The sequence below is a fragment of the Castor canadensis genome, chromosome 4 (assembly GCF_047511655.1).
Source record: "Castor canadensis chromosome 4, mCasCan1.hap1v2, whole genome shotgun sequence".
In the NCBI taxonomy this organism is placed as follows: domain Eukaryota; kingdom Metazoa; phylum Chordata; class Mammalia; order Rodentia; family Castoridae; genus Castor; species Castor canadensis.
In genome coordinates this window covers 167,662,321-167,671,364 of record NC_133389.1, presented here as the reverse complement: position 1 = coordinate 167,671,364, position 9,044 = coordinate 167,662,321, and the positions used below count along the sequence as shown (strand labels likewise).

The following is a 9,044-nucleotide window of genomic DNA, read 5'->3' as shown; positions in this document are numbered from 1 at the left end:
GCCTCTTTTAGCCTCAGTTTCTTTGTTTGGAGGAATGGGTAAATAATCATATCAAATTGCTTAGGTTTAATGCAAGGAATAAATAACACATAGCATGGGGCCTGGAAACCAGTAAGCATTAAATAGATGTTGGTGGTTATGATTATACAGAATGTTTTACACAAAGCCCCTTGGGAGTTTTGCAGAGAAATAAATGCAAATCAACGACACACAACCTCCTCCTTCTCCTTTCTTTGCAATTTTAATGATATCAACTTCCCCATCCTGGAAGACCCAACATATTTGATTTTACAAGTGCCTCTTCAGACGTTACCTCTCTCCTGCTGCCACAGGTAAACTTGAAATTCAAACCATTCATTGAACACATGAACTTCTCTGAAAATATATCTGCAAATTCACTACTAAACAATCCATTTAAGGACCCCCTAATTAATCCAATTCAGTCATTATCACATCTCCACTAAACATATCATTAAACAGCTGAAACAGTGCTTTCAGCTTTTTTCTACAATTCATTTTAATAAGAATTTAAGTACCCAATAACCAAATCAGATTATCTATGCAATAACTCCATCAATTGTACCACAGTTAGCACTCACAATTATCCCAAAAGGTAAATCTACATTTTTTCAATTTGAGCTATATAGACAGAACCTAAAACATATTCTAAAATAAAGTGAATTACTAATAATTCTTATTAACAATAACAATTTGTGCTACTATAATGAGCAAGCTACAAGTACCATGCCAAATGCTTATTGTGAGAGTTTATTATGATCCCCACTTTACAGATGAAGAAACTGAGGATCTAAGAAGTTTAGATCAGAGTTCCCAAGTAGTGGAATCAAGATTTGAAAGTCCAGGTCTATTCTGACACCAGAGCATGAACTCTTTCATAGCAAACAAACCAGTATAGGATTCCACTTCTGTGGAGAAATCTTTGACAGACCCTAAAATTTTACATCTGGAGAGAAAGCACAGTTGGTGTAGAAACCATTTAGTCTTTATTAATTGTGTGGCTTTTGTCAAGTGGTATAAACTTTCTGAGCCTCAGTTTTCTCATCTCATAGGCTGAGGTGGGGCTACAGCAAGTGCAAACTGAGTCAGAGTTCAGTGTAATGCCTTCCCCAACACTGGCCTTCGGCACACATTAGCGGCCCTTTCCCTGGTTCCTGTCCTCTTCCTGTCTAATCTTCATACTCTCCTTTGAGGAAAGTCAATCATTGAAGCAAGATTGATCACTGGTTCTGGCATCAGTCAGATTCTAAAAACATATAGTTCTATATTCAATTTTTTAAATTATTGAATGTTGATAAACAATGCATGCTTATGCAAATCAGTGCATTTCTTCCAAATAATGCCCTATTAAGGATTCTACTTTCATTTGCTCAAAAATGAAATCCATCGAGAGACTTCAGTTCTGCCTTGTATCTGTGGTGCTTCCACTCGGGGCGACACTGGTCACAAAACCAGGCCCAGTCACCGCCTGGCTGTGTACTTGAGACTGGAACCAGATGGAGCTCACAGGTCAGTAGCCCAGGAGGGACCTAGGAAATGAGAATGAGAGATGCTACTTCCCAACTCAGGAACAAGCCAGTTATAGTGAACATGCATCTCTCTTGACCCTTCCAGCAGCTTTTTTTTTTATTCATATGTGCATACAAGGCTTGGGTCATTTCTCCCCCCTGCCCCCACCCCCTCCCTTACCACCCACTCCGCCCCCTCCCTCTCCCCCCCACCCCCTCAATGCCCAGCAGAAACTATTTTGCCCTTATTTCTAATTTTGTTGAAGGGAGAGAATAAGCCATAATAGGAAGGGACAAGGGTTTTTGCTGGTTGAGATAAGGATAGCTACACAGGGAGTTGACTCACATTGATTTCCTGTGCATGTGTGTTACCTTCTAGGTTAATTCTTTTTGATCTCACCTTTTCTCTAGTTCCTGGTCCCCTTATCCTGTTGGCCTCAGTTGCTTTTAAGGTATCTGCTTTAGTTTCTCTGCGTTAAGGGCAACAAATGCTAACTAATTTTTTAGGTGTCTTACCTATCCTCACTCCTCCCTTGTGTGCTCTCGCTTTTATCATGTGCTCAAAGTCCAATCCCATTGTTGTGTTTGCTCTTGATCTAATGTCTGCATATGAGGGAGAACATATGATTTTTGGTCTTTTGGGCCAGGCTAACCTCACTCAGAATGATGTTCTCCAATTCCATCCATTTACCAGCGAATGATAACATTTCGTTCTTCTTCATGACTGCATAAAATTCCATTGTGTATAGATACCACATTTTCTTAATCCATTCGTCAGTGGTGGGGCATCTTGGCTGTTTCCATAACTTGGCTATTGTGAATAGTGCCGCAATAAACATGGGTGTGCAGGTGCCTCTGGATTAACCTGTGTCACAGTCTTTTGGGTATATCCCCAAGAGTGGTATTGCTGGATCAAATGGTATATCAATGTCTAGCTTTTTAAGTAGCCTCCAATTTTTTTTCCAGAGTGGTTATACTAGTTTACATTCCCACCAACAGTGTAAGAGGGTTCCTTTTTCCTCGCATCCTTGCCAACACCTGTTGTTGGTGCTGTTGCTAATGATGGCTATTCTAACAGGGGTGAGGTGGAATCTTAGTGTGGTTTTAATTTGCATTTCCTTTATTGCTAGAGATGGTGAGCATTTTTTCATGTGCTTTTGGCCATTTGAATTTCTTCTTTTGAGAAAGTTCTGTTTAGTTCACTTGCCCATTTCTTTATTGGTTCATTAGTTTTGGGAGAATTTAGTTTTTTAAGTTCCCTATATATTCTGGTTATTAGTCTTTTGTCTGATGTGTAGCTGGCAAATATTTTCTCCCACTCTGTGGGTGTTCTCTTCAGTTTAGAGACCATTTCTTTTGATGAACAGAAGCTTTTTAGTTTTATGAGGTCCCATTTATCTATGCTATCTCTTAGTTGCTGTGCTGCTTCCAGCAGTTTCTGTGGATCTCCCCATCTGAAGAACCCCCTTAGCCCACTGTGGAGGTCAGATACTTCCTGAGTCATGGTTAGCAAAATGGCTGCAGTATTTGCCCATCCCTTTGCCTTGTGATTTTGCTGCTCCTCCCATCAAGAGTTGGAGTCTGTGTCCTCACTGCTTGCGTCTGTGCATAAGTAATGTCTGGACACTTGAGAATCCATACCTCAAGAGATATGCCAACTTCCACTATCACCCTCTTGGAGCTTCATGTTGTCATGTGAAGACACATTGACTAGACTCCTTGAGGATGAAGGAACATGTAGGAAAAAAGAGAGGCCCAACTACTAGTCATGTAAACAAGACCACACAGACCACTTAGGCCTAGGAGCGGCCAAACAGTAAGCTACATGAATGAGCATCCAGCAAAGCTTGCCCCACTCAACCGCCAATCATATAACCATGAGTTTACAAACACCTTGTGTGTCCCTTAACAAAAGGGCTGTGTGCTGAGAAAGGCCTTGTTAGGTGAGTTCCTTGTCATGAGACCGTCATTAAGTGCAATTACACAAATCTAGATGATATAAGGCAGTGATTCAAGGCAGTCTCTCAAGACAATCAAGAAATAGGGTAAGCATGAGCTGTATGAGGTTGTTGCTGGTATAACACAGTATTCTGTTTTATAGTAAACCTTTTTGCATATTTTAGACTATAATCTAAAATAACAATCATAGCATAATAACTACATAAGCTAGTAACATAGTCCTTTATGACACTGTCAGACATTATATACTGTATATAATCGGACATGTCCTACTTTTATATAGCTGTCAGCACAGTAGGTTTGTCAGGCCTCTGCTTCCTTCAAAAGCAAAGACTATGGAAGGATATGGTGTAGGTAGTTTACCTGGTGATCTCAGGAATCCTGAATGAAAGAAAGGGGAGAGTGAGACAGAGAAGGAGAAGTCAGTAAGTATAAGCAACTAGGGGACCCAGTGAGGAATCCTGCAGAATGAAATGCATCATTCTGTCTCTGAAGGACAACTGTCTGAGCATCTATCCTTTGGCTTCCAGCCCCACTTTGTTGAGGTTTGCACTTGACAGCATGGACTCCAAAATACTTCCAGGGTGCCCTAAGTAAGAATTGGGCAAACATCAGCCCTTCAGGAGAAAGCCTGAGTTAGAACTGTTAATAAAGACAGTAGAGAATTGGGGTGGGATGCAGTCCATGTGTGTGTAACTACATCAGCCCCAGCTGAAATCAGAGGTGTCCAAGGAGATATGAGATGAGCAAAGAAAGCATTTGCTGTGCTCCCTAACATCCAGCTAATGGATGGTCTGCAGGCTAATGTTAACAACTGGCTCTGCAAAGCAAAGATGGGACAGGCGATCTAATGGTAGTGCTTGCCTATTTCAATGGTGTAACTTCTCCTACAATGGCTGAGTTCAAGCCACCATCATGACATCAACCAGTTCACAAAGTTACTGCAAATTTAACGATTGGCTTCAGGAGCCCGTATAAGCTAGCTCCAGCCCACCACTGCTAAGCAGCTCTTAAAAAATCTCCTTTCTGTGTATGCTAACTTCATGCATTAAACTAAACATCCAAGCAACTAAAATCAACCACAAGAAGGAAGATTACACAGATTGGAAACCAAGAGTTGGGCAAAGAACAAGAGTCTGGCATCACAGGTAAGGGATCTTTTTTCCCAGACCAAAATGACACTGAGCCTTCCCCGCATCTCAGGACATAATTCCTAACGCCACAACTAGGGGACAGCATGGAGGCCTAGGCAGGAAATGTGAGGGAAGGTACTGGGTAAGGAATCACAGAAAGCCTTCCAATGAGAAACTATTTTCAATGTCAGGAAATTCTCCTTTGCCTGAAAACCAAATCCCCTGTGTAGCAGTTTAAATGTTTTTCCACCTGTTTTATTCTTGGTGGAAGGAGAACAATTATCCACAGCCTTCTGTAAAGTAACCTTTCAGATACTTGAAGGCTTTTCTTCTCTGGAAGAAATAGTCCAAGGTTGGTCTTTTGTCAGAAATTCAATTTTCTATGCTTTAACCTTCTCTGGGGCTTTCTTTCTAACCTTGTCCAGGTTCTACATGTCCTTATTAACTGTAGAACCCAGACCTGGACCCGGGCTTCTTGCTGAGTTTTGACTGCAGAGGAAAAAAAGAGAGGAAAAGTGGCCTCTTAGAGGCTGTGAATCCCCCATCTATTTATAGAGCTCATCATTAGCAATTCTCTCTCCACCCCCAACAAACAGACAACGTAGGACAAGAACATACTTGTAGACAGAAGGAGTCACCTTTCTGATTGTGGACAACTCACCTTTTCAGAGAGGGCAGAGGCCCCCTGAGCAAAAGTAACAATGATCCCTTCTGTACCTCCACAGCTACAGGCCTTGCTTCCACCCCAGATTCTCTCCTGTCCAGCACCTGAACCCTGGAACATTTTCCAAGTTCCCAAAAGCACCCCCAAGTAAGAAGATTCAGTAAATCTTGGAAGAAATACTAAACTCAAGAACATATCACAAGGGCTGGGCTCATGGCTCAAGAGGTAGAGTGGCCTGCTTAGCAAGCATGAGGCCCTGAGTTCAAACCCCTAGTGGCATCAAAGAAAAAAGAACTATCACAAAAATCTAAGGGATTTTACCTAACTCCCTCTCGCTAATTAATGTATGCCCAAATTCAGACCCAGACAATGTTCTTAAACAGCACAGTACAATAGAAATACAATATGAGCCCAGTTGATTTAACATCCAGCTAAATTACAAGTGAATCTTGTAATTTTACATTTTCTAGTAGCCATATTTTTTAAAAAGAGTAAGAGATGAAATTAATTTTAATAACATATCTTATTTAACCCAATATATGTATTTAAACATGTAACCAATATTTTAAATTTTCCAATGAGATATTATACATTCTTTTTTTCAAGCTAAATCTTCAAAATCTGGAATGTACGTTACACTTACCACACATCTCAATTTGGGCCAGCCACATTTCAAGCACTAATGGCCACCAAATTTGGTGGCATAGGTTAAAACTATTGATTCCCAAAATGTGGACCAAGTTCTCACTTCAGAAATTGTTAGAAATGTAAAATCTCAGGCACCTCATCAGAACTACTGAGTCAGAAACTCAGCATACAGCTCAGCAATTGCTGTTTTAATAAGCCCTACAGGTGGGTCTGACGCACACTAGAGTTGAAAAACATTGATCTACATATGACCAAATCAGAAATACTTAATCTGCTCCTGCTTCCAATGTCTAATAGGGGATATGAATCTTGAAGAAACTAACTTTTCTCGTTTTCCTGTTGGTAGGGAGCCTAGAATAGCAAATTTTGTCCCCTCAGATAAGGTTTTGTTTTTATCTTTGTACATTAAATGAGTTTTCCACTGGCATGCTCCTCTTTTTCAAGTGATCCATTTTATCCTTCTTTCCCCCTGTGTTTGGATTGGGTTGCTTCGTTTTCTTTCCCTTTTACAGTAACCACTATCATACTTACTTTTTTTATCACATATCTAGGGTTGCCAGATATAGCAAATAAAAATACAGGGCACCTAGTTAAATTTGAATTTCAGATAAATAATGAATAATGTTTTAGTATAAGCATGTGCCAGAAATTGCAAGGGATATACTTATACTATGAAGTACTTGACAAACCTTGCATGAGACACCTTACACTATAATTTATTTGTTATTTATTTGGAATTCAAACTTAGACATCTTGTATTTTATCTGATGAATCTATTCATAATCCCCTATGTCCTTCTGATTCTGAATTCCTCCAGTGGCCAGACTTGGTCACCAGGAGTGGGAGTGACAGAGAAGCAACCCTAATGCCAAGAACTGCGAACCTGTGTCTCATTCCCCAATGTAACTCAAATAATAATAATAAAAATTCTGGATAAAACCATCTGCCCAAATGTCTTCCTGGGCTTTCCAAGGATGGCTCCTCTGGCTTCCAGTGAGTGCCAGCTGCCTCTCAAGAGTCAAGCTTTCCATCAAAATCAGATCAAACAAAGAGAACACTGTCAGTCAATCAGAGCTGCACAAATGCACCCACTTAGCTCCCAGCTCAAATTGGACCTTCAGATTTGCGCTATTGAAAAGGAAATTGGCCTCACTTGCTTCAAAACAGCCCCGAAGTGGAGAAATTAATACAGAAGATGCCAAGTCATAATGAAATCTGGCAACAGCAGTAGGTTGTGTGGCATCATCCAATTACAGCAAACATAGAATAGACACTGCCCAGGGGGAGAAGCCAGTCTGGACAACAGGCAAAATTAGGACCCTACACAGTAATTACCAGTGGAGAAAGGAAATGTGTTAGGATAGTACAAAAATCACAGTTTGATGAATGCAAACACCCCAACAAGTGCACAGGATCTCTACTCTACAAAACTCCAATAAATGCTGTCAACCACACCAAACCGTGAGCTCCTCCTAGTGACAAAGTCCCCACAAAGCCAGATCTTGGCTTTTGTGTCAACTCTTCCCTGAGATCACCATGGTCCATGTGTAAACCCACATCTCTCATGAATGAGGACAGGCCTAGAGGTCTTTCCTTCACTGATTTGGTGCTTTCTCCACCTCCCAATAGATTCTGCAGAGCCATTGTCCCAAGATGTAGGAAGGAATAACCTCAAGGAGACAGCCATCTTATCCAGTAAACCAGGATAACACCAAGGGATGGGAGAGAACTTGAGGGTGGCAGAGGAAAATAGGGAAGGAAGCCAGGAGCACAATCCAATACAAATCCTTATGAACTGAACACCCAGTTCAAGAAAAAATTAAGAAACACTACCCAGTGCTCTGAACTCTCCAGATAGCATTGGATTTTTTAGCCCTAATATTTCTTCCACACTTGGGAGGGCATAAATATAGGGCTGCTAATGAATGAAAAGAGCTTTAGCCTGATTGTTTCAGTTCATAGTTTTATCTTGGAGTCACTTTTAATATGAATGGTGTAGATTTCAATCCAATAGCGAGATCAAAGTGACCCCTTTGACTCTCGGAGCAGCACCATGGCAGTTAGCAAGAGCATGCACCTTACAAAAGGCTGCAAAAAGAGCCAAGAAAGAAATGGATGATCCATTTTCTAAGAACAATTGGGATGATATAAAAGCACTGGCTATGTTCAATATAAGAAATATTGGAAAAACGGTAGTCACAAGGAATCAAAATGATATTTGAAGGCCTATGGGAGCATGTGTTTCAAGTGAGCCTTGCTGATCTGCAGAATGATAAAATTGCACTAAGAAAATTCAAGCTAATTGCTGAGGATATTCAGGGGAAAAAACTACCTAACTTCCAAGGCATGGATCTTAACTGTGCCAAAATGTATACCATGGTCAAGAGACTCATGTTGACGTCAAGACTACTGATGATTATTTCTTTCATCTGTTCTGTATTATTGGTTTGACTAAAAAAGCACAACATTCAGATATGGAAGACACCTCAAGCTCAGCACCCAGAGGTCCACCAAATCTGGAAGATCGTGACCTGAAAGGTGCAGACAAGTTACTTGAAAGAAATGGTCAAGAAATTGATTCTAGATAGCATTGAGAAAGGTCTAGAAAAGTCTTGTCGATCTATTTATGATGTCTTCATGATATCTCTTTTAGACAAGTAAAAAATGCTAAATTAAAGAAGCCTAAGTTTGAATAAAGAAAACCCATGCAGCTTCGTGATGAAGACAAAAATTCTAAAAGAACTGGTGATGAGACAGGTGCTAAAGTTGAATGAACTGATGGATATGAACCAGTTCAAGAATCTGTTTAAAATCCTGTTTGTGAGGTGTTGGCGAGGATGCGGGGAAAAAGGAACCCTCTTACACTGTTGGTGGGAATGTAAACTAGTACAACCACTCTGGAAAAAAATTTGGAGGCTACTTAAAAAGCTAGACATTGATCTACCATTTGATCCAGCAATACCACTCTTGGGGATATACCCAAAAGACTGTGACACAGGTTACTCCAGAGGCACCTGCACACCCATGTTTATTGCGGCACTATTCACAATAGCCAAGTTATGGAAACAGCCAAGATGCCCCACCACTGACAAATGGATTAAGAAAATGTGGTAT

At 40.5% G+C, this 9,044-nt stretch overlaps 1 pseudogene; it reads left to right on the top strand.

The window, feature by feature from the left end:
* Positions 1-7,983: 7,983 nt before the first annotated feature.
* On the top strand, positions 7,984-8,740 carry LOC109701814 (small ribosomal subunit protein eS1-like; annotated as a pseudogene).
* The last annotated feature ends 304 nt before the right edge of the window (positions 8,741-9,044 follow it).